At 41.5% G+C, this 25391-nt stretch overlaps 1 long non-coding RNA gene across 1 annotated transcript; it reads left to right on the forward strand.

Moving 5' to 3' along the window:
• Positions 1-250: 250 nt before the first annotated feature.
• On the forward strand, positions 251-2388 carry LOC307121591. Its single transcript, XR_013815966.1, has 4 exons — positions 251-375; positions 490-549; positions 1834-1956; positions 2050-2388. It is a non-coding gene; the product is annotated as an uncharacterized lncRNA (long non-coding RNA).
• Positions 2389-25391: the final 23003 nt, after the last annotated feature.

Below are 25391 nucleotides of genomic sequence, written 5' to 3' on the forward strand. Positions count from 1 at the left end.
TTTTATATTTTTATTTTTATCTTATTTCCTATTTTTATCTTTTACTTGATTTATTTATAATTCTACTTATGTTAATACTTTTTATTCTAACTTTATTCTATTTCTATTTAATTTCTTGTAACTGTTATTTGCACTGTCCATGGAGCGGACCTGTTTACATTTCACTGCCAGTTGTATATTGTGTATATAACTGTGTATGTGACAAATAAAACTCTTGAAATCTTGAATCTTGAATCTCTTGAAATCTTGAAATAATCTGAGATCATGTAACTTACACTTGTTCTGCAGAGAGGACAGGAAAACACCATACTTGGACTGAAGAATTATAGGCAAACCAGGATTTTGGATCTACTGTAAAGTTTTTGTATGGGCCTGGTGAGTATGTTTTGCAAGTCCATGTCCGTAAGTTGATAATTAATATTAATGTTTTATCAAACAAATTAATATTCATTTGTGTGTGTGCATGTTTCTTCCCCCCTCATGATCCAGAAGTTTTGGATCCATGATCCTGAAGAACTTTTACAGATGTTGACCCTGAATGTGTAAAAGGTAATCTTAAAAATGTTGTCATTATTTTAATGTTCTCTGTTTTTTTCTGTAATGTAGACGCATGCATTTTCTGTGAAGTTGCTTTGAAACAATATCAGGGTTTTTCCTACATTGAACATTTTTTGCCGGCCGCCAAAACAAATTTTTGTCCCGCCAAAGCCTTATTTGTTGAGTTATTGTGATTTATGATTGATGTAGTAGAGGACTGCTGCACTTGAGTTAACTGAGTGACAGAGAGAACGACCAGTGAGCTCCTACCCCGCTCGCACGCTCTCTGTCTTCAAAATAAGCATTCTTAGCTTTCTAATGTTTCACATATTACGTTAATCAAAATCAAAAGGTCGGAAGACCGAATCCATGTTGCATGTGGCGCTATCAGACGTCTTCCTTTAATTACCGCTGGGTGTGAAATGCGCTCAAAAAACATTGACTGATTCTCTGACCAGCTGACATAAAGCATACTTTAAATAAACAGGAAACAAATCCTATCCGGTTATGAAGTGTTTTCTGTGTCTTGACAAATCTTTCGCGATTTTCTAAAGACGGGATTCACACACAACGCGTCTGCTAATGTCCGATTCGCCACCTAATGACTCCTTTGAACAGAATCATTTTAACGACTGGTTAGAACTGATCTGTCCAACACTGAACTCACGAATTAGTTTAATCATTTACTCAGAACAACACCTGAAATGAGAACACAAGTGTGCTTACCCACTTTAGCAAGAGTGGATAGTAAGAATTATTTTTAATTATCAACAGTCTTTCAGCTTATTTATGTGGACAATGTGTAGTAAAATAAATAGCCTAAAATCATTTAGTTTAGACTGGAGTGAGGTGAACCCAGAACAAATTTGTTGTTAGCTAGCTGATTGTATATGGCAGAAAATTAGGCTATTTGTTCATTTTTTTTTAATACTATTTTTTTAATATTGATATGATTACCGAAACAATTATCAGTAAATAGTGTAAAAATGAGGAACAAAAACAAACATCAAGGTATCAAAATAAGATAAGCAAAAGTTACAAACTTTCTTTGAATTTATTTCAAATTTATTGTCAGTATTGCGCTTGCAGATCATGTGGGTAGGGTATTTTTTTTTTACCGTGCGTATGTGTGTGTATGGATGACCATGTCTGTCAGCCACCACCGAAGACCATTTTTGACCGAGGAAAAACCCTGAATATGTATTGTGAAAAGCGCTATACAAATACATTTTAATTGAATTGTTTTACTTACTTTTATTGGCATTAACTATATATTATTAATGTATTATTTGGCAGGTCTCAAGATGTATTTTATTTTGTGAGACTTTGCTGAGGAAGTATTCTTTGGCTCAGTCTGAAAAGGCCCAGAAAAGAAACACTATGAAGAACATCACACAGAACCGTCAGAGAAAGAGACGGGTAAGTTAAGAAACCGGTTAAGCTTTTTCCCTCCAGAATGTTACTATACTCCTCTCTGAGTTTTAGTGGTTAATTTACTGTCATGTTTTGCAGTTGCTGGAGACCAGGTCCAGGGTTGCACAAACCAACACAGAACCTGTGGAAGACCGCAACTATAGACCTGATGAAGATGAAGATGATGCTGTTGTTGATGGAAGGCTTGGTTAGGCTAGCTACTACAAACCAGACTAGACTGACCCACACTACATGTCACATCACCAGCCCATCATGCCAGTTTGAAAAAATGTTCAAAACTCAAACAACATTGTGTTAGAGTTGGTCACAATTATTTTATAATTATAATTTTAATATTCAATTGTTCCATTTTATATTTTCTTTATTCCTATGTTTATATACTTATACTTTTATTGGTTCCCATATATAGAACATTTACATATATTTTATATACACTTTTTAATTTATAGATTTCTTTGTCTCGTTTTATATTGTATACTTTGTATGTTTGTTCTTTTTTAGATGTCCATGTTGCTTTTGATCTCCACGTTTTGTATTGTTGTTCCTTTTACGTCGCCTTCCTTTAGAAACATTTTGTTCACTTATCTTTTCCCCCATTCATTTTAATGTATGTTTATAATGCTCTTTGTTCTTTTTATTTGGTTATATTGTTTACTTGGAATATTTATATGTATTTTAATATATTTTATATACACTTTTTTTGTCTTATAAATGTATTGTTCTCATTTTATATTGTTTAATTTGTATATTTATTCTTTTCCTTTTTATGTTCACTGTGTATTTTATTCCTTTACATCTCTGTCTTTTAAATTCATTTTTTTCCCCTTTTTGTTTCTTTACCAATTCATTTTAACGTATATTTATGTTCTTTGGACTGTTTATATTTTTACATTTGTTCCTTTACATTTGCATCCCTTTTAAATACATTTAGTTAACTTGTTTTTGTTTCACCATTGTTTTAATGTTCTTTTATAATGCTGTTAAGAATGTGTTTTTTTTTTTATACCTTTTTAATAAATATTTCAGACTTTCTCAAATTGTTTTGTGTGTGTTTTTCTTTTGGGAGGGAGAGGGGATTATTTTTATATATATATATATATATATTAATGAGCAAAATCTGCATAGCTGGCCTATAACCAATCAAGTCCCTATGCTACAAAACCTAGCCCACCCTTAGCCTTAGAAGTAACCAATAAAGTCACTTGACTGGGTTTTCAATGCGTCCTGTCATCCAATAGCAGTCTGGGTTTTGGGAGTGGTTTTAAAAAAAACAACCAATCCAGTTTGAGATGAAGGACCAATAGGGGGTGGAAGGCAAAGCTGTTTAGAGGTGTGAAAATGTCTCCTGGGAAAAACTTGATGGGATTATTTGCCATGGCAACAAATGGCTGTAGCATGGGAGTATACGGCCACAACATACATCCGATTTGGTACCATTTCGGATGTATACGGACATATACGGATCCATGGAATTTGACCTATCCGGCCAGTATACTCCTGGATTCTTCCGAATTTCAGCAGTGTATACAGGAGTATCCTGGTCCGGATACACCTTTTTTCATGCAGTGATTGTACTGCAGTTTTACTGCTGCTGAACTTCAATGTACTGCAGTTTTACTTCAATGTAAGTTATACTACTTTGTACTGCAGTTGTACTTCAATGTACTGCAGTTTTACTTCAATGTACTGCAGTTGTACTTCAATGTACTGCAGTTTTACTTCAATGTAAGTTATACTACTTTGTACTGCAGTTTTACTTCAATGTACTGCAGTTGTACTTCAATGTACTGCAGTTATACTATTTTGTACTGCAGTTTTACTGCAGTTGTACTTCATTGTACTGCAGTTACTACTTTGTACTTCAATGTTACTGCAGTTTTACTTCAATATACTGCAGTTTTACTTCAATGTACTGCAGTTTTACTTCAATGTACTGCAGTTATTTTTTGTAAGGGAAAGTTGCGGAGAGGGCTCCGTGGATTCATGGGACGCACTGTCGGAAAGTGCCAGCTCCTGCGGTAGCTGCAACGGAAGAGGAATCCCAGGCGTCAGCTCCTGCGGTAGCTGCAACGGAAGAGGAATCCCAGGCGTCAGCTCATGCGGTAGCTGCAACGGAAGAGGAATCCCAGGCGTCAGCTCATGCGGTAGCTGCAACGGAAGAAGAATTCCATACGCAGCCTACGAGCACCAAATAGGGCACCAGAGGCGGATGCCACAGTGCCTGAGACTGAGGAACACGAGGATGAGAGCGAACATGTGTTTGACTAAGAAATGAAGTAACCATGGGAAAAATTTACCTAGTGTAAATTACTTTATGGAGGAGTAAATGTCAAATTTTGTGTGTATGTTCTTTAAAATGAACATGGGGTGGATTGTGAAGGAAATTTTTCATTTAGATGTGTTTTACTAGTAGATGTGTTTTTATTTCATCTAGATGTGGTTTTAACTCTTAGAAGTGTTCATTTTACTTAGAGGTGTTTTTACTTAGGTGTGAACCTTAACCTTTTATTCCTAGATGTGTATCACTTGTTAACATTGAACTATTAACATTGAACATGTATTTGTACTAATCATTATTAAAGAAATGTAACCAAGCTTTTAGAAATGCATATGTTAAGTGCAGGAGCTCATTGTTCTGGGTGATAAATGGGAACTAGCTGGCAGGAACATATTGTTCTGAGTGATTGAGTGTTGCAAGGAAGCTGGGTAGTGCAAAAGGTCAAGATGACATGTCGTACTTTAGGTGTGACAAATATGTGCGCGGCTGCAAACAGACTAGGAGTAGACAGGATACGTGAAAATGTAGCTTAAGAACAGGAACTTCTGCAGACATGAATATTGTGTTGTCTAGTTAGAATTTATGCTGAACAGGGGTTTTGAATAAAGATGTTTCCTTTTAAAGGCAAACAGAGATTGGGTGTAACCGACCCAGGATGTATGAGGGGTATATAATGATGTCGAGGAGAGCTAACTTTGCCCTTCTCATGACAGACATTCTCTGTATGTGAACTGCCTATTTCTTGCAAGAAATAAAATCATTTTTGATACTTTGACTTTCCAAAGGTTTGAATTTGTGTTCCTTCCTCCTCATTCTTCGAATAGAATTATTTCCACAACAATTGATACAATTGAGTTGCTATTACTTAAGAGTCCAAGTTGAAAATATGCAAAGTCTAATAGGACAAACTATTAAAATATTCAAAAAGCTGATGCAAATAGTTGCCTCAATTTTATTGAGTAAAACGGGCACAGTATTTTTTTCAGTGCATTTATTGGATGGACTTCCTGCCCTCAATTAAAGGGGCACTTCAGCGCTGGGAAGATGAATGTGTATTTAAACTGGGTCATTTATGTAGTAGAAATGTGAAATTATTTTTGAATTTGGTGCCTTCTAGACTGAGAAAAGAAAGAAATGTATTTTTGTCTCATGTGGATGAAAGACAACTCCCAGAATGCACTTGCTTCGCTGCTCTACGAGGCCACTCCCTACACCGCCCCAGCGTCATTTTGATTCTCATAATAATATAATAATTTTGATAAATATTACAATAAAATACTGTAATTTTCCGTCTTCCGCAATTAACAACAAAACAATGGCATCTTTTCCAACCTGATCTCACAGAATTCCGTGAAATGAACACGGGCCCTTAACTCAAAATCCGTGGCAGTTTCACGGAATCGCCGAAAATTCCGTGATATGTCCACGGAAGTGATGCCTATGTAAGTCAATGACAGTATACAGATGCGTTGGGCATGGTTATCATCATGAAACTATGATTTTACCATTATGACATGGAGTGTGATTCTCGATTTAATCAGCCAGCATCATTTCATTTACAATTATTTTCATTTTTTTTATTTACAGTATTCAGACACGTTTTGAACACGTAACTCAATCCCTTCCCTAAACCTAACCATTTGTGTATTATAAAAAATAGGCAGATCCGACTGCAGGCACAATTTATTCAAAAAGTATAAATATCCAAGTGTTTCCGAGGCCAAACGATTGATTAGTCTGAAGAAAATCCCCAAAAGCGATCAGCAGCGTCGAGTCCATCCACCAAAGATCATAAACACATTTCATATTTTATCGGCGGAAGAAACGTTAGGTCAGCTTTCACAGCAATGGCTGTCGTATGTTTCGTGACCAATTGCGTCGGCTTTGGTTGTAAAATGTCATTGGCTCTCGTGTATCTCGTGACAGATTGCGTCACGCTAAAGAGTTGTGTGTATTATTGGAATGAGATATGAATGAGTGTGTTAACGGAGCGGCGGGATCATCATCTCAGCGATTGAAACATTAAGATCAACTCTGTTCTTTACATGAAGACATCGTGTGACTTCAGAAGACTTGGAATGCAACATGAGTTCATACTTTTATATTGTTTTTGGTCAGTTTTTGCAATAAACACCTGTGACTGTACTTGTATTTGCCTGTTGTGTTTTATATTGTTGAGAGTGGGTAGGTTTAGGGTTGGAGTGGGGTTAGTTGCTTCAAAATATAAAAGTAGCCTAAAGTCTACTTTTTACGGTCATTGACTTACATAGGCATCACTTCCGTGGACATATCACGGAATTTTCGGCGAGTCCGTGAAACTGCCATGGATTTTGAGTTCAGGGGCCCGTGTTCATTTCACGGAATTCTGTGAGACCAGGTTGATCTTTCTTTTGTGTTATTAACACACTATGCAACAAAATGTTAAGTTGTTAAAGGGTTAGTTCACCCAAAAATGTAAATCCTGTCATAACGTAACAATTATCCACTGACGAGGTAAGTATTTGGACCCAAGTGCAGTTCTTTTATTTACAAAATCCAAACATAAAACAAAGACGTTGCAAACTAACGTGACTTGACAAAGAAACACTCACCAACACAGCAGGTTACAACGACAATAACAGACCAAGACACACGGCAAACATGAGGGCTTAAATACAGACTAATGACAAGTGACACCTGTGAACAGTGATGAGACAATTAACCAATGACATGACACAACACATGAGGGCATGGGAATCACATGAAAATGAAACATGACAAAACCAGGAAGTGCATGACAAGACTGTGAACGTAACACTAAAACATAACAAACTAAAAACATTGTCACATTCCACGTGTGTTTTGTTTTGTTTTCACTATCTGTATACTTGGGGTAATTTGCACGTGTTGGACATTATGTTCATTTGTTTCTCTTTCGTCCCTAGTTCATTATCTCTGCTCGCAGGATTGCTGTGATTGGCTGAGCCGGACGTCAGTCATCATTGAGGCGACGTTCCAGAACCAATCAGAGGCCGCTCAGCTGGTTTTAAGAGGATGACGCGTTCATTCATGCTCTCTCTCCTGTGGCGTGTAAAGCTCTGTGTAGCGAATTGAGTATTGAGCTCTGTGTAGCGAACTGAGTGGTGTGCTATGTGTTAGTGTGTTTGTGTGTTTGTTCTACATCACGGGAAGATGAACGGTAGGTCAGTATGCTTGCGGTATACACTGCCCGTAGGTCTGTCTCTGTTAAACACACTAGGTTAGTGGTGAGCGCCACCCTTTGTACTTTTGTTATTTAGTTAGGTTAGTCAGCGCCGCGTGCGTGAAGATTTCGGTTTCTTTTTCACATTTTGCTTTGAGTAGGATTAGGGTTAGTTTAACCTTTAAGACCTAAGGGTATTTTTACAATTAATTTTCCGCCTGGTGTTATTTACTAAAAAAGCTTGTAAAACATCAACCCTGTTGTGCACAGACAATTGACACACCTCTTTTTTTTCAAGACAAGTTGCTCTGTCAGTGTATTTGTGTTGCATTGATGTCACCTGAATGTAAAATAAGTTATGGGACCATAAAGACAAATGAAAACATAAAACGGAAATTGAATCACTCAAATATTTATTGAAAACACACACAAATAAATAAAAGCTAAGCATATTTCCTCTGGAAAACAGTTTGTTCAAGTCTTTAGAGTCCTGGAACTCAGGAATAAACATGATAACTTATACAGAACCAAAACTATTTACATTTTTCCAAAAAAAGTCCAGGCGCTTTTGGCCTCTTTGGATTTTGGATATTTACTGGTGCCAAGCCTCAAAACAGTTCCTATCAGGAACTTCTCCTCAAACTTTTTCCTCAAACTTTCTCCACAAAACTACTAAAAACTGCAGTGCGTCTCTCTCTCTCTATCTCCTCAACACTAGCCGTGCATCTCTCTCTCTTCACAATAAAAGAGCTGTGGTTCATGCGTAATGACGCACACCAACGTGGATGACGGATCAGCCTGTCATTGGTCAAACCCTCATCCAAAATGGCAGCTAGCATCGCGCTAGCGGCAAAAATGACGGAAAATGTATAAATTATGGACATCAAGTGGATATATCTTGGATGTAAGCGTTTTGATTTATTGCTGAACAACTCCAAAAAGATGCACATGTTCCAGGCTGGATAGAAAACCTTCTGTAAAGGCTACAAAGACACCAAAGACACCCCCGTGATGGCTAGCTCGTTAGCTTTCTGCTGGAAAAAACGGTAAGAAAATCGATAAAAGTTTCATGAAATAATATAGATATTTATCGGAGGTGCCGTGTGACGTCGTGGGCGATGCCGTCGGGCTCTGAGGGTTAAGGATTATTTTTGTTATATTATGTTCTTTCCTTTGGCGCCACTTTTTGTTTGTCTTCCCAATCTTTTCTTTATTATTGCATTGTACATAGCTCATCATTATATTACTGGAACTAGTGGCTTCAGCTTTTATGTGAATAAATCCAGTAATTTTCTCTTGCAAAGATTTGTCTGTCACGTTCTTCCAGCCAACTTCACATCATAGCAGCATTTTAATAGGTTGATGTTACGACATATTCCCTAGGCCTTTCAAAGATCGTAATAACATGAACAAGGAACAATGAACAATGAACATGAACCAACACACCAAAACACCCTGTGACACATAAATTCCTCATGTCGTTCCACACCCGTCAGACCGTTTATCTTCAGAACACGAATGAAGATATGTCTGATGAAAACCAAGAACTCTCTGACCCCTGCATAGACAGCAATGTAACGAACACTTTCAAGGGCCAGAAAGGAAGTAAAGACATCGTTCAAATCTTCCATGTGACTCCAGAGTTTTCAATATTATTATATTGTAATAATTTCACAGTTACTCTGCAAACTAAAGTAGAAACAACTTAAAGACAGTTTGTTGTAATGGCATCTTTTATGAATGATTTATCACTGATACTGATGTCTTTATGAAACTGATTTTTTTTAATGATTGACATTTGACATTACAGTATAGCTAATTGAAAACTATACCAATTTCAACATTTATTAGGCTTTAAAAAAATAATGTTTAATTTAAGTGAACTTTAAGGAACATGCCACTTTTTTAGAAAATAGGCTCATTTTCCAACTCAGTTGAGCTTTACCGCAGGCTAGGGATTAGTGTTGTTTTCGTCAACGAAAAGTATGACTAAATATCGTCGTCAACGAACCTTTAGGCTTGTTTGAGATGAGCGAAATCTGCGCAGAACCGATCACCGGTGATCAGCGCGAGATGCATTCCGGTTAGAAAAGTGTCCGAGGGCGGTCCGCCTTGCTCTGATGTCATGCCGACGTATGTCAAAAAACTCTCGCGAGCGAAAGGCGGATGTGTCGGATTTTGCAGTCGAGCGCAGCTGCTCTCCACCGACTGCGCGGAGCAAAAGCATGATGGGAAACGACTTGCTGACGACACAGCTTAATGCTTATTGGTTTAAACAACCGTGATGTATGGTTCTTTTTCAAAATGTTTGATTTTAAAACTCTGATATCATGTTTTTATGTGTGAATATTCCCAAACTCTCTAACAAAGGCGATCTCTCTGTGGGTTATGGGATTGTTGTCATATTTATAAATATATATATATAGCCTATATATATATATATACAAACATGTATGTAGGCCTAATTAAAGTAAAAATGATTGATAAACACGTCTTTCGAATGGAAATAAATAACAAAAACTTTGGGTGTCTTGTTCATAATATTTATTTTCATATAAAAGTAACAGAACTTAAATTACATCCAGTTTATCAGCAACAAAGCGCACGAGTGTGAATCCCGCGATATCCGCCTTTGATCTCGCAGGTGTCTGATCCACTACGAGAAGAGAGAACTGTCCGGCTTGCCTGCACTTTTTTCACTCCTCCCCTCACTGCAGCCGCCTAGTCTCGGCTGAATTTCAGGCGAGGCGAGGCGCATCTCAAACAAGCCTTTTATAACGTGACGAAAACGAGACGAGACGCAACGTAAATGCTGGTCATGTGACGATGACGAATAAAAACGAGACTAAATGTGGTTCACAAAATAAAAACTATGCTAAAATGTCTCTTCATTTTCGTTGACGAAAATGAGACGAGACGAAAAGTCGCGTTTTTATTATTATTTTGCAGTATTTTTGTGCGTCTCATTCAGGGGCTGCATCAGGGCGCACTGCTCAGACGCAGCCGACATCACTCTCTTCAAGCCCCACTCGCGCGGCGTTTTGGAAGATTTAGCTCCGGTCAGTGAACGAGACCGATGGGCGGGCAATCGGGTTCCCTTTCGAAAGGGAACTCTCGCTGCGTCTAGCTGACGCTATGGGGGAACGCCCCTCGGCGTGACTGGTGTCTGAAGCTACTATCGAATCACGGCAAAGTCTTTGACCGACGTCAGCCCATGACGTCATCAACGTGCGACCCGGAAGTATAAAAGGGGCCGTGCCAACACATACACATCTTTCTCGTCTTCAGGGACTGTCTGTTTGAACTGCTATACGAGTTAAGGTAAAACAAATTCAATTATTAATACACACGAGTGTGTATTTACTGCCTGGGATCAAGAGCATGCACAGTCAAGTTCATTTGAAGTTGTTTGTGTGTGAGTGTGAGCGGTTTTCAATCTGAGATCGCTCCACTCTAGTCTGGCTTTTTTTCCTGAGGGAAGAAAGTTTGGCATCTGGGACTGGATGATGCTGTCCCGCTCAAGCTGAGGCTGAGCGTTGGCATACATCATGGGTTCTCAGATGCAGCTCGCCGATCGTCGCGACGATCTGGCGGCTAACGAGACTAAACAGCAAGTGCTCTTAGGGATGGCTGGTGAGAGTGGTATGAATCCTCTCAGCCACCTTGACCGTGTATGCTGAGCTGATGAATGTTATGGAACGTGCTACGGGCAGGCTGCTGCTGCCATGTTGGCGCGTTAGAGGAGAGATCGCTCGTGGTAGATTGATCGATCGATTTCTCCTTGGCCATAAACCATCAGCTCAGATGAGCCTTCCATTCCTTCTTGATCTTCTTACAGAGATCAAGAGGGCATGGAAGAATCCATATTCTACCCAATGTTCATCAACATCAGCGTTTTAACTTCGCTGATGTCGAGGGGATAGGGGAATATGGATATGTGTTGAGGCTACCGACTGGCGAGGAAAGTTTGCGAACTTTTCTCGCGTTTCGTGGGCATCAACACTGAAGAGCTCAAACTCTGCCTTTCTAAATCACGTTGTGCTTTAATGGCAGGGGCATACACGGCAGCAGGTCAGGCTGGTGCTGCTTTTCACACCATGGCGGTGTTTCAGGCGTACCAGGCGGACCTGCTGGAGGATCTCGACCAGGGGGCCGGGCTGTCCCCTGAGGCGGTTGCTGAGCTGCGCCACACCACAGATCTGTCTCTCCGGGCCACCAAGCAGACTGCTGCTTGGCTGATCGGCCGCTCTATGGCGGCTATGGTGGTTACGGAGAGGCATCTGTGGTTGGGCCTGGCTTATATCGGGGAGAGAGAAAAAGGGTTTTCTCTTCGATTCGCCGGTTTCGCCTACTGAACTTTTCGGCACCTCCGTGTAGGCGGTGGTTGGAAAGTTCAGGGAGGCGAAGGCGCGCTCAGCGGCATTTAAGAATAAAACATGCATACCGCTGAGATCCGCGCCCCCACCCAGGCAGGCGGGACCTGGTCCTTCACGGTCTGAGGACCGTAGGCAGGACCAGAGTGCTAGCGTCTCCTCTCGTGCCCCCCCTCCTTGGAGGAGCAGGGTACAGAGGAGATGGGATTCCCGCGGGAAAAAGGATGTAAGGGAGGTGATCCAGGACAAACGTTCTCAACGAAGGCGTTGGTGATGGATCACTTCCCTTGAGGGCGATTACATCATAGCCCTCTCCTTTTTCCTTTTTAATGACTTTTACCCAGGCGCTTCTTACATCAGGCCTGAGGCGGGCCTATGGTGAGTAGAACTATGTTCTGATGGCCCGCCCGGACTTGCTCAGTGAGAACGCCCCTTTCAGGCATTCAAGGGCGGTAGAACATGGTGGTGAGAACCGCACAATGAGTCTTCGCTCAGCATGCCGCAGGTGAGAGTGGTCATTTTTGTGTGTTATACTAAAAATATGTATTTCTTACAGACCCCAGGTTCCTGTATAGAGTTGGGTATTCATCAGAGAGAACTGTCTATTCCCCTGCTTAGTTAGGCTTTAACACAGCACCATTATCTGGGCTATGTTTGTGAGCGTGTGTTGGCTTTCCCTGGTTGGTCAAGATGGCGCCAGATAGGCCACCGCTTATGGTTATCAGAAGATGGGCCTCCTCTCATTTTGAGAGTAGTGTTTAGGCCGCCGCTCTTTTCTTTGAAATATTTGCGGATTACTAGGCGGTAGCACACTTTTCTGATAGAATGTAGTGTTTGTCTACCGCCTAGGGTTACTATGTGTCTTCGGTTCCCTAAGCCACTGCAGGTTGGATTAGTTTGTCTCTGTTACGACTGAGCGCTACGGCGTCAGTTGGTATGTGGATGAAGGAGGCGCGTTGCTGAGGCACCGTCACCTTTTTTTGTTGTACTTAGATCGGAGGCCTCCTCTCATTGAGAGTCGTTGGTTTTAATAGCAGTCAGTTTGTTTGTCTGGCAGTTATTTATCGTTTTTTGCGAAACTCGTACAGCTTGTAGGCTTCTACAAGCCTCCCTGGAACGGGTCCCCATAGTAATGGGTAGCTATCATGTGTTAGGCCTCAGCAGGCCTCCATGAAAACGAGCCGTAGGGTCTAATATTACTACAACCCACATTTTTCAATATGGCTGTCCCAGTTAGCAGGAAGGATTGCACCGTTCTCAAGAGTAAACGGTGACAGTGGTAGGCCTTATCAGGCCTCTAGTAAGGCAGGTGACAATGCTTAAGCATCAAGGTACTACTAGCCTAGCTGGCTATCAGGTTAAATAGGGGTAATACGCTCTCCTGAAGGTCGGCTGTCAATTGTAGGCCTCAGTAGGCCTCTTGAACAAGGCGCATTATCAGTTGGAAGGCCTCAAACAGGCCTCACTGGAGGTATGTACCGATGTGCGCATCAGGACAGCTAGCCTGGAGGCTATCAGGTTGTAGGCCTCATCAGGCCTCCCCGAAGGCCCGCTGGTAGGTGTAAGGCCTTACTAGGCCTCCTTGAGGGTGAGCTCTCAGGTTGTGATCACTACCAGAAGCAGGTTGTAGGCCTCATCAGGCCTCCCTGAAAGGCCTGCTGTTAACTCTAAGACCTTACTAGGCTTTCCTGAGGGTGAGTTCCCAGATTGTGGTCGCTCTCAGAGGCAGGTTGTAGGCCTCATCAGGCCTCCCTGAAAGCCTGCTGTTAATTCTAGGCCTTAATAGGCCTCCCTGACTCGAACAAGGTAGTAGGCCTCATCAGGCCTCCCTAAGGTGTTCCTGGGGTCCAGTCATCTGAAACAGTTAGCACGCATTGCAAACAGGTAGCAGGCCTCTCCAGGCCTCCCTAAAGGCTGCTTATCAGGTAGTAGGCCTTAATAGGCCTCCCTTGAGGGCGAGTTCCTTAATCAGGATGCTCGAAAAGCCTGCGTAGCTTGACTGTCGAGTCCCAGATGGTGGTCACTCGAAAGAGGTAGTAGGCCCCATCAGGCCTCCCTAAGGTGTTCCTGGGACCCAGTCATTTAGCACGTATTGCAATCAGGTAGTAGGCCTCTCCAGGCCTCCCTAAAGGCTGGTTATCAGGTAGTAGGCCTTAATAGGCCTCCCTTGAGGACGGGTTCCTTAAACAGGATGCCCGACTAGCCTGCGTAGCTTGACTGTCAAGTAGTAGGCCTCCATTAGGCCTCCTTGAGAAAACAAGGGTAACCTCAGCAGGCGGTATTGCTGTCAGGTAGTAGGCCTCACTAAGGCCTCCCTGAGGACGGAGTCCCGAGCCTGGATGCTTGGGTTTCCAGCATGGCTTGCGGTTAGGTAGTAGGCCTCTATAGGCCTCCCTGGAATACCCGCTATCAAGTAGTAGGCCCACAGGGCCTCCTTGAAGTTGAAGTTCCTGAGCTAGGCACTTTGATTACCAGTTCTCTGTGAGAACTTGTGGTAGTTGAGCCTATAGCTGGAGGTTACTCGCCAGGCAGGCTCAGCTGCTCCCCTCAATGAGGGTCGTCTATGAGTGCTCAGCCGCCTGAGCCTGGTCAGACGGTCGTAGGCCTCTCATGAGGCCTCCCTGTTAGATCAGTCATTAGGCCCTTTCGGCCTCCCTACTGCTTTGAAACACAAGCACCTGGTAGATCCTTGATTTGAGCAGGCAGACTCCCCTCGATAGCAAGGGTTGAAAAGCACTACGCTGAGTGTTGCTCTCTTGGATAACCCGTCTCTGAGTTCCGGGCTAAGTAAGACTGCCTGTGTTTCAGTCCCTTAGCTTGGACGCCCTTTGGGCACCATCCAGAGGCTCTGTTTTGAACAGACAGGGTTGGCTAAACCGAAGTGTCCATAACACTTAGGGCACCAGGTCAGGCCTCCCTGGTGGCACTCGGGAGAACTTTTTCCCGAGTAGTGACTGGCTGGGGTTCCTTCGGGTCCCCTAGCCACATTCCCTTGAAGGGACCCCTTCATTGGAAGTAGTGGTCCCGGGCCTTGGAGCTGTCTGGATGGAACTCCACGCAGTGCGTTAGGGTTCCGTTTAGTTGTATAGCTTGGGCTATGACCGTAGGGAGTGCTGTCACTGTCAGCCCAGGACCTGAGGGGGAGTCGCTCAGGTTTTTCTATGAATTACTTGAGTTGACAGTTGTCACTGCCAATGGGCAGACACTCCCCTCAGCATGGCGGCGTTGGTATATCGTTCCCCATAGCGTCAGCTAGACGCAGCGAGAGTTCCCTTTCGAAAGGGAACGTCTAAGGTTACGTATGTAACCTCTGTTCCCTGAGAACAGGGAACGAGCGCTGCGTCGCGTTGCCATGCTTCAGGGCCTATCTGCCATACAGTCCCTTCAGACGAGAAGATGTGTATGTGTTGGCACGGCCCCTTTTATACTTCCGGGTCGCACGTTGATGACGTCATGGGCTGACGTCGGTCAAAGACTTTGCCGTGATTCGATAGTAGCTTCAGACACCAGTCACGCCGAGGGGCGTTCCCCCATAGCGTCAGCTAGACGCAGCGCTCGTTCCCTGTTCTCAGGGAACAGAGGTTACATACGTAACCTTAGACGGTTCGTAAGCACTATTCGGACGGTAATTATTTGTCCAGCGGTTGTAAGGTGTCTTTATCATTTACAGGGGCTAGTCAGTGATTTTATTGTCGTCTTAATCCAGAATATCAGTGTTTTTCTCCCACCACCCGTGTAAAAATCTCCGGCCGAATGACCTAAATTACTGTTTGACAAACACCAAGGTCGTGTGGTGCCTTCTGAATCCACATGTCTGAGTTTTCAATAATATATAACTTCAGAATTCACGGTTTATATCCTTTTAGGCCACTGCAGAGCACCGTGCGGCTGTGCTTCGCTGTTATTTGGGCAAGATATTTCATCACCGCTCAAAAAAAGAAAGAAAAGCACGTAAACATTTGAAATGGGCCGTTATAACGGCAGCAATTAGATATGTTAAAATAACCGCAGCATTATGATTACCTCATAAGCGAATAAGAGGCTGTATTCACTTATTTCCGCTCATTTCCATGTGGAATAAAATTACATCCTTTATTTTGAGATAAAATACAAGACAGAAAAACATTTTAACTATAATGTGGGTCTAATTTTAAACAGATTTAAAGAATGAAATAATAATTTGGATATTATTTTCCTATTATTAAATTAAATTAAATATGCATTTATTCTTATTAAGACATTTGGAAAAACTTTTATTACATTGAAGTGGAAAATAAAACGGGTGTTGTGGAAAAAGATGGGGAGAAATGTGGCCACAAAAATCACAGGAAAAAACACCACGAACCTTAAGAGACATCTCAATGTTTTTATTTATTTTATTCAAATGTATGTGTGTGTACTTCTAACATGTTTAGTTGGTAAAATAAATATGTTGTAACTTCAAATCAGAGCGTCTTCCGTGTCTGGAATGGATGTATTCTTGAGTCTATAAGGTAACAATAATATAATAAGATAACATGGTTTGAAATGGGTTTGGCTAGAAGAAGATTTTGGTTTTGTCTATAAGATGTACTTATACTATATTGACTGGGTTAAATAGAATTGCATTACTAAAAAGAGACTAAAATACAATTTTCATTGACTAAAACTTGACTAAAATGTCATCAGTTATCGTCGACTAAAACTAGACGAAAATAGCCATAGATAATTCTGACTAAAATAAGACTAAAATGCTCAGACTTTTAGTCGACTAAAACTTGACTAGACTAAAATAGTATGACTATGACTAAAACTAATAAAAACTAAAATGACAGCTTGACACAAAGACTAGACTAAAACTAAAATTAAAACAGGCCGCCAAAAACAACACTACTAGGGATGTGCGATATGGTCTAAATATTCATAGCATTAAAAAAATGCAGAAACAATGTTCAAAGTCATCATGATGCTATTTCTGGTATTCACAGGCATGTGTGGGCCATTCTACAGAATTGGTGCACAGTCAGAGGAGGAAACATTTTGACATTTTTTATATTTTTTTTGTGCAATTGTGCAATATCCAAGGTACACATTTCTAGTAATTACAACAGTTGATTCTCATATTTTCCTTCTCCCCAAATTTGTCCCTACCAAAACACAAAATAAATAATTTATTAGGAAGGCTTTTAAGAATTTGTTTACATCTACCATGTAAATATATATTTTTTTCTATTTTTAAAAATTGTTTTTACAGGTTAAATCCATAACAATTACTATCTTAATAATATTTTAAGTGTTATTTATGAGATTTGTTGTATTTTAAATCCAATTTTTCTTTGTTAAAGGCATAAAGTTTATCATACTGATTTCAAAGTTAAAGGTCCTGGTCTTCATGATCCCATTTTTCAATCTTCAGTTAGTGTGTAATGTTGCTGTTAGAGCATATTTAATACCTGTAAAATTATAAAGCTCAAAGTTCAATGCCAAGCGAGATATTTTATCTAACAGAAGTTCCCTTTCAAAGCCTACAGAGAACGGCCGGTTTGGACTACATCCCTGTACATCCTGCTTTAATGACATCAGTAGAGCAGTTTGTTGACTAACCTCCGCCCACAAGAATACGCACAAAAGGGGGCGTGGTCTTGTTGCTCTCCCACATGGAGAAGAGGAAGTGTTGCTTTCGATTGCATTTGTCGCCATGTCGTCCAGACGCTGTTATTTTCATCCCGGAGTAAAATCACCTTTGTTTGGCCTTCAGGGGCTGTAGTTTGAGCGCGTTCATCTCCCCGTTATGGTAAGAGGCGTGACCTTTCCGGGCAACGTGCGCTAAGCTGCTGTCGAATCACAACACTGGAACCGCTGGCACAATCAGAACTCGTTACGTGTTTCTGAAGGAGGGACTTCATAGAACAGGGAAATCTTTCAAGCCGTTTTGAGGACAGTGAAAACAGCGGTATGGGGCTTGGGCGCTGCATTGCATTCTGGGACATGGCGGCCATGTTGATGGCCTCGCGAATGTAAACATACAGCAAATCGAACGAGGAGAAGCAGAGTTGGGAGAAAGAAAAACTATGTTAAAATCCCGAAAAGGATGTGGATTTTACCGGGATACGTTAAATAGGGAAGCCAGGGACCGGTATATGGACAAAATTGGAACTATTAACGGTTTGGATTCATATGAAATGTGCAGTTCACAAATGGATGGGTTCAGGGGCTGCAGATCATGAAGCCTATGTAACGTTAACCTTTTACCTTGAAGCATTCCAACTGCACCGTTCTGTGTTCTCAGGTTGCACTACTTGCAAATAAACACTGAAAAATATCTGATTGTGTGACACTTCTTGCTGTTGCACATTATACTGTTATTGCGTCTTGTTTATAAGACACATGAATTTAATTTAAGTATATTTATTGTGAAGATTGTGGGTATGGATGCAACAGACACTTATGGCAATATTTAATGCACATTTATTTTAGCACAACGCTAGGGCTCATGTTTGTCAGAGCACAACATACAGACACAATCTTATCGAGGAATGTCATGTCTTCGTCCTTGCTTGTCAACACCATATGAATCGGTACTTTATCTGACAAAATAGTGTACTTGTTGCGGACGGTTCCAATCACCCTTTACACGTGAATTCGGAGGTGGGCATTTTTTCTTGTGATCTCCACATCTCTTGCATCCAGCTGACAGCGTCCTTTTGTGAAAGCCGACGACTCTTTGTTACCTCGGATACTTGGTCTCCGTGGTTGTGCCTCCAAGCAGGAAAGTGGTGGAAAGTTAATCCATTTTCGACACCAAATTAATCAAATTAAGACACACGACTGAGAGGGAGTACGTCTATAAACAGTGCGTAGTAGTCCGAGTAGCAGTAAAGGAGGCCATCAACATGGCCGCCACGCCAAGTAATGACGTCACGATGCCCAAGCCCTATACAGATAAGTAAATTGTGTTAAAAATTCTGTGTTTTTTTACACGTGAAACATGAACACATGTTATATTTCACACTGTAAACACAATCAAAGCTTAAAAAAACAGGAAAAACGGGACCTTTAAGGATTCATTAGTTTGAATATGTATTGAACCAAACACTATCATAACATCTTAGTTGATATTTCAATATACTTAATTTTTGAAAAAACATCCCATGTTACGGTAGTGACTGCACATTTTCGGTAGTGACAGTAATGTTTTAGTAGTGACCACTATATTTAGTTTGCCATGGCTGAATCAGACTGTCAACATTGTATGTTAATATAAATAACTAACTATGATGCACATATGCAGTCAGCACATATAACAGACACACATCTGACAGTAAATATCTGATAAGATCACCTAGAACTATACTTTGGGTCTTGAGGTACAAGTGAGAAGAGGTATGCACAGCGATTTTTCTACCTAAAAAAAAATCTTACAATGTAGATTGTTTCAGAAGCACTTTGTTTTATTTTCACAAAATGTCCATTGCAATAGACAATACAATTATTTTAGTGTACAAAATGGTCTCACTTAAAGGGATAGTTCACCCAAAAATGTAAATTAGCCCATGATTTACTCACCCTCAAGTCATCCTCCTAGGTGTATATGACATTATTCTTTCAGACGAATACAATCTGAGTTATATTAAAAATGCCCTGGCTCTTCCAAGCTTTTTAATGGCAGTACATTTTTGTCTCATTTATAGTGCATCTATTCATCATAAAAGTGCATCTATTCATCATAAAAGTGCATCTATCCATCATAAAAGTGCATCTATTCATCATAAAAGTGCATCTATCCATTATAAAAGTGCATCTATCCATCATAATAGAGCATCTATCCATCATAAAAGTGCATCCATCCATCCATCATAAAAGTGCATCTATCCATCATATAAGTGCATCTATCCATCATAAAAGTGCATCTATCCATCATAAAAGGGCATCTATCCAACATAAAAGGGCATCTATCCATCATAAAAGTGCATCTATCCATTATAAAAGTTCATCTATCCATTATAAAAGTGCATCTATCCATCATAAAAGTGCATCTATCCATAATGAAAGTGCATCTATCCATTATAAAAGTACATCTATCCATTATAAAAGTACATCTATCCATCATAAAAGTACTTCCTATTATCTTGTTAACTACCTCTTGGGGTAAGTCACCTAGAACCTCTGCGTCCCTTCCAGGGGCCAAACATGAAGCTCACAGGTCTGGACGTGGGTGCCACAGGGTGCCCCGTCTCTGAGTCAGAAGGTCCCTCCTCAGAGGAATCGGCCAAGGAGGGGCTGTAACGAGGAGCATGAGTTCTGGTAACCAGGTCCAGTTGGGCCAGTACGGTGCCACCAACAGGACCTGCTCCTCGTCCTCCCTGACCTTGCACAGAGTCTGTGCAAGTAGGCTCACTGGGGGAAAACGGATATTTGCGCAGACCCTGGGGCCAGCTGTGTGCTACACTCTAAAAACTGCTGGGTTAAAATCAACCCAAATTGGGTTGTTTTGGCAACCCAGCGCTGGGTCAAAAAGGGACGTACCCAGCGCTGGGTTGTTTTAACCCAGCATGCTGGGTTGTCATTTTAACCCAATTATGGGTTAAAAATTACTACACTGCAGGGTTGATATAACCCAAAATGGGTTGGAAGTTTAAACTAGAAATTTTTGTAATCAAAATTACTAAAATAACATCTACAACAATACAGACTTCAGTCATAAAAATATGGAATTTTATTTTTGTTTTATCAAGTAAAATTGTCAATTTTTTAATACAATTTTTTTTAAATTTCCCATCACTCCCCCATTGACAAAATTCAATGAGACTTGAAATAACTTCTTGAAGAAAATATGAAGTGAAATCTAAAAACATTTCATTTACATCAACATCTTGCACATAAGAAGAAAAGTTCAAGTATTTAGAAGTTATAGTAGTAAATATAAAAAGTACAGCAAAGAGGCAAGGTCTCAGACAGTAATAACAAAAACTGTCAGCAAAAATGAGTCAGAAAAATGAACCTTTTGAAGAACATATGAATTTGAAATCTTAAACCATTTCAAAGCATTTACATCAACATCTTGAGCATAACATCATGTGAGAATTTCTGTTTGCAGCAAAAATGAAGGCTCGCAAAACTCTCATTGTTGGGGTTTCATCCCCGGAAAGTCCATAAACTACAGTTTGTAAAAACTGCCACACTGTGGAACACTGTTTCGGGTAGTCTATGTCAAATACATAGAATGCCTTAAAGCAAACATCAACTGCAGCAAGCAATGTATTTTGCTTGAGTGCCTCTCCGTTGATAATTGCAAAGGCTTGAAAGTGTTGTGAACTTCTTTTTCCTCGTTTGAAGAATAGACCAGGAGACGTTGGGATATCTTTAAAGCAGACATTACTCGTTTATTGAGAATCGTGCTGTTCTTCGGCTGAGGTTCCAAGTCTGACTAAAGGAGTTGTACATTGTATTTTATCTACATTTCAGGGGGAGGGATTATACAGCAGGGGAGGAAACACTCTGAACAATACAATGCAAATGTTGTATAGGTAAAAGGACACACCCTACATAACTGTGTCACCTGTCCAGATTCAATCAGCATAACAGTGTCATTCAAATGCATAGATGCTAATCCAATCACTCAAGGGCTCCAAGAGCCATTAAAGACAAATGGTGCTCATTTTACTTACAATGAAGAGAACAGGAACTGGCCGGGAAGATACAGGTTTTGGGAAACTTGCCCAGACAGAGTATCACCAATCCCAATCAGCCAAACAATATTGTGCTCTGAGCTTGTTATGCTAAATGGTCAGGAAGTGCATAAAGACAAAAGACTTAATGTCTCCAACCCATGGGCTGATTAACTTGATCATGTTAGAATGTAGTCAATCTTTACAAATATATTAATAAGTTTGTAATCTTACAAAAGCTTTGGTTGTCTCCAAGTATGAGAACATGTGGACATTCTTTTGAGTCTTTTGAGCGCAGGTACGGGATAGGGGATTGGCATCAATTTAGAACGCAAAAAGGTAAAACTAATGTAAAAACCTTTAGGAACAGTAAAGGGTATGACACACCAAGCCGACCATCGGCCAATGTTAGCACTAGTCGGACCCCTGTTGGCCCTTGGCCATAGCCTTTGCAGTGTTCCAACTTTTTGGCCCAGATGCAGATGACTCATGGCAACAACACATATATTTGATGTCACTAGTTTTTTAATGTTGGCTTGGTGTGTCATGGCCTTAAAGGGTTAGTTCACCCAAAAATAAATACTTAAATTAAATCTGTTCATCATATAAAGCGATCAAGTTGGCTCGATTCCAACCTCTCCTTTATGCCTCATATTGACTCTATAGTGAGAAAAGTAAACTATAATTTAAGATTATTATATCGTTCAATTAATTGTTTCCCACCACTGATTAGATTAAGACTTGTAACTCAGCTATTATTTCCTATTATTGATTATGCTGACTTTGTTTATATGAGTACAACAGAATCATGCCTGAAACCCTTAAATGTTGTCTACAACAGTCTCTGTCGATTTGTGTTGAGATGCCCGTTCCTAACCCATCATTGTTATATGTATCAACAATTAAAGTCCCTGTAAAGGCAATTCTGAGATTTTTTTCTAAACGCATTATAAATGTTAGAAATGCATTGCTGAAACAAATTACAAAGACTGTGAACTATGTAGTACTGAATTCAGAAGTTAGACCGTTAAACAGTTTTTCACCGTTGCTGTGTTCAGGATTTTCTGGGCGGGGCTAAAACGGTGTCTCGATGACGCACTGGAACCACCGAGCCTGGCTCCTCCCCTAACACGATCATAACTAGAGCACATTCGCATCAGTTTGCCCGCTCGATCTCGAGTTACTGTCAGTACTGTTAGTTACTATAGTCTACAACTTACAAAACAGCTTACAAAACAAACACGATGATCAAGAAGAGGTGGATTAATTTTAAACAGCCATCTTGATGGAGAGCTGAGGATCACCACCGACGCCTGCCTCTGAGTCTGCAGTGACAATACACCGGATCGTTTTACAAACGGAGACAACTGGGATTCACTGATAATCCGCTGCAGAACCGACTATCCCCCGCCCCGGCCTTAGTCCTCCCGTCCCGCCGACATCTGGTGCGTCGTGATCATAGACGCTCGTGATCATTGAGTGCTGTCTTGTGTGCCACGGCAGCTGTCCCGCGAGTGGGCGTGGTTTTGGCGCAGACAGCGGACACACCCCCAGCGTTTGAGAGCAGAGAATGCTGCTCATTTTTTCAAGTTTTTGATAAGCTATTTTATGTACTTGGCGGATTTTTTAATGATTCAAATTTGGCTGGGTGGTTAATAACACATTTATCTGTGGTGTGAGAAACTCAGAACACATGTTTAGTTTTGACTTTACAGGGACTTTAAATCTTTTATCACCTAAGGCCAGACGACAGCTACACTGGTTTCAGTTTGTTTATAAATGTATCTTTTTTAATTATCCTCTTTAATTGAAGCAATATTTAGTCCCATATAGGTCAACTTATGGCCTGAGACACCTTGATCATCTCTTTTTTTCTGTTCCAAATATATCTAAAGAAATTGGAAGACGTGCTTTCAAATTTAAAGCCCCCTTTGATTGGAACAGCTTACCTTGTTCCCTAAGGTCCATTTCTTCCTTTCCACTCTTTAAGTCAGCCCTGTTAACTTATTTACAATCCTGTGATCAATATAAATGTTTCCCTAGTATATGACCTGTATTATTATTATGATTTAAAAAAAAAAAATTGTTTATGTATTTATTTATTTATTTTTCTTGTATAGGTATGTATATTTAGGTTGTGTATATGTGTATGTATGTATATGTATGTGTGTATGCATGTGTATATATATGTATATGTATATATATATATATGTATATGTGTATATATATATGTATATATATATATATATATATATATATATATATATATATATATATATATATATATATATATATATATATATATATATATATATATATATATATATATATATATATATGTATGTATATGTATATAATATCTGTTTCGGTGGCTTCATCAAATACGGTTCCCTTTCGTTCAGTCACTACGACGTACGTTAGTGACTAACGAATGGGGGTTTCGCTTAGAAGCCAATCATCTTCGAGTATTCAACAGCGCCCAATGGCAGTGCCAATGCCATGGGCATGCGGAATTTGCATGCGTAACTCCGCCCCACCTCGTGGGTATATAAGGAAGTACGCTGGCAACATCGCATTATGTTTCTGCTTTGGAGCCAAGAGGATCTCTTCACTCCTACAAGCCTGAATTCTGAAGTCTTCTCTTCAGTCTTCGAGACCAGCGGTTCTCCAGGGTGTTGGTGTTACGGCGCGTTCCAGCGATCTCATGCTGCCTGCCTGCTGATCTGTGCAGTGATCTGCAACAGCTGTGTGTGTGTTTCCCTGGGCGCTTCGGCACTCTGCAGAGCTTTCCTCTCACAAAAAGAGCTTGCGCGTGGCACGTCTTTTTCAAGACGGTTCGCCCGTGCATTTCCGGGTGCGATCGATCTCCGTTGCTGTCTATGGGCACATTCACTGCTCGATGTGTTTGGGCTTCAGCACGTTCGGGCAGTGTTTGTGGATGCGTCATGTTCCCACTGCGGGAACGTGACCATCGCGATGTTGCGGTCGAGACTCAGTGATCTCCGTGAGGAGAGAGAGTCCCCTCTGCCACACCCCAATCTACCGTCTCCGAGAGAGGTGGTACTTTGGCTGGTGGCCAGGGTGACCTGAGTGCGGTGCCGTGGTATTAAGAACCCCGACGATCATTCCTCGGGCCACGCCCCCTCTCGCACATTGCTCAAACCCGCGAGTGTTGGACTGAAACAGCGGCCCGTCTCTGACGCCTCGTTCGTTTCGTTCACGCTCAAGATAGCAGTGAGATGTCGATCGCCGCATCCCAAGGTGGGCTGGAGTCCTTTGGGGATGACGATTAGGAGTTGTGCTCCGCCTCCGGGTGTGTCAGCGCTGCCTGATCCGACCTAAAGTTGACAGCCATGTTATCTCGGGCAGCCGCGAGTCTCGCGCTGGTGTGGAACTCCGCCCAGTCGCGAGTGCTCGTTGTTGCGCGATTGGTTTTTGGGGATGGCACCCGACAGCTGTTGGGCCCCGCCCCCAATGCCTTTCGCTCCCGAGGTGCATGAGGAGATCACGCGGTCCCGGAAGTCCCCGTGCTTCCCGCGATCGTTTGGTGGCCTCCTCCACCTTCTCTGCCCTTGATGGGGCCGCGGCCTAGGGTACACTGGGGCCCCCTCACCCCCACTGTTGAACTCTCTGTTGCGCACTACGGTGTCCACAGAGGGCTTGACGTGGCGTGGTGTGGCTGTCCTAAGCACCCTCCCAAAGCCTGTGGGCTCGTCTACTTTGGTGGCGTGGTCCTGCAGAGCTACGGGCAGGCCGCCGCCCCTTTGCACATGCACAAGGGTGGAGCCGACCCAGGGCTCTTCATTGAGCTGCGTGCCGCAACTGATCCCGCCCCCGGGCAGTGAAGGTGGCCACACGCTCCCTGGGTCGGGAGATGTCCACAGCTGTGGTCCGGGAGAACACCTGGCCTTACCTGGTGATGTGGAGGATGTTGAGCGGGC

This window comes from Gobio gobio (genome assembly GCF_949357685.1).
Source record: "Gobio gobio genome assembly, chromosome: 25".
Taxonomy (NCBI): Eukaryota; Metazoa; Chordata; class Actinopteri; order Cypriniformes; family Gobionidae; genus Gobio; species Gobio gobio.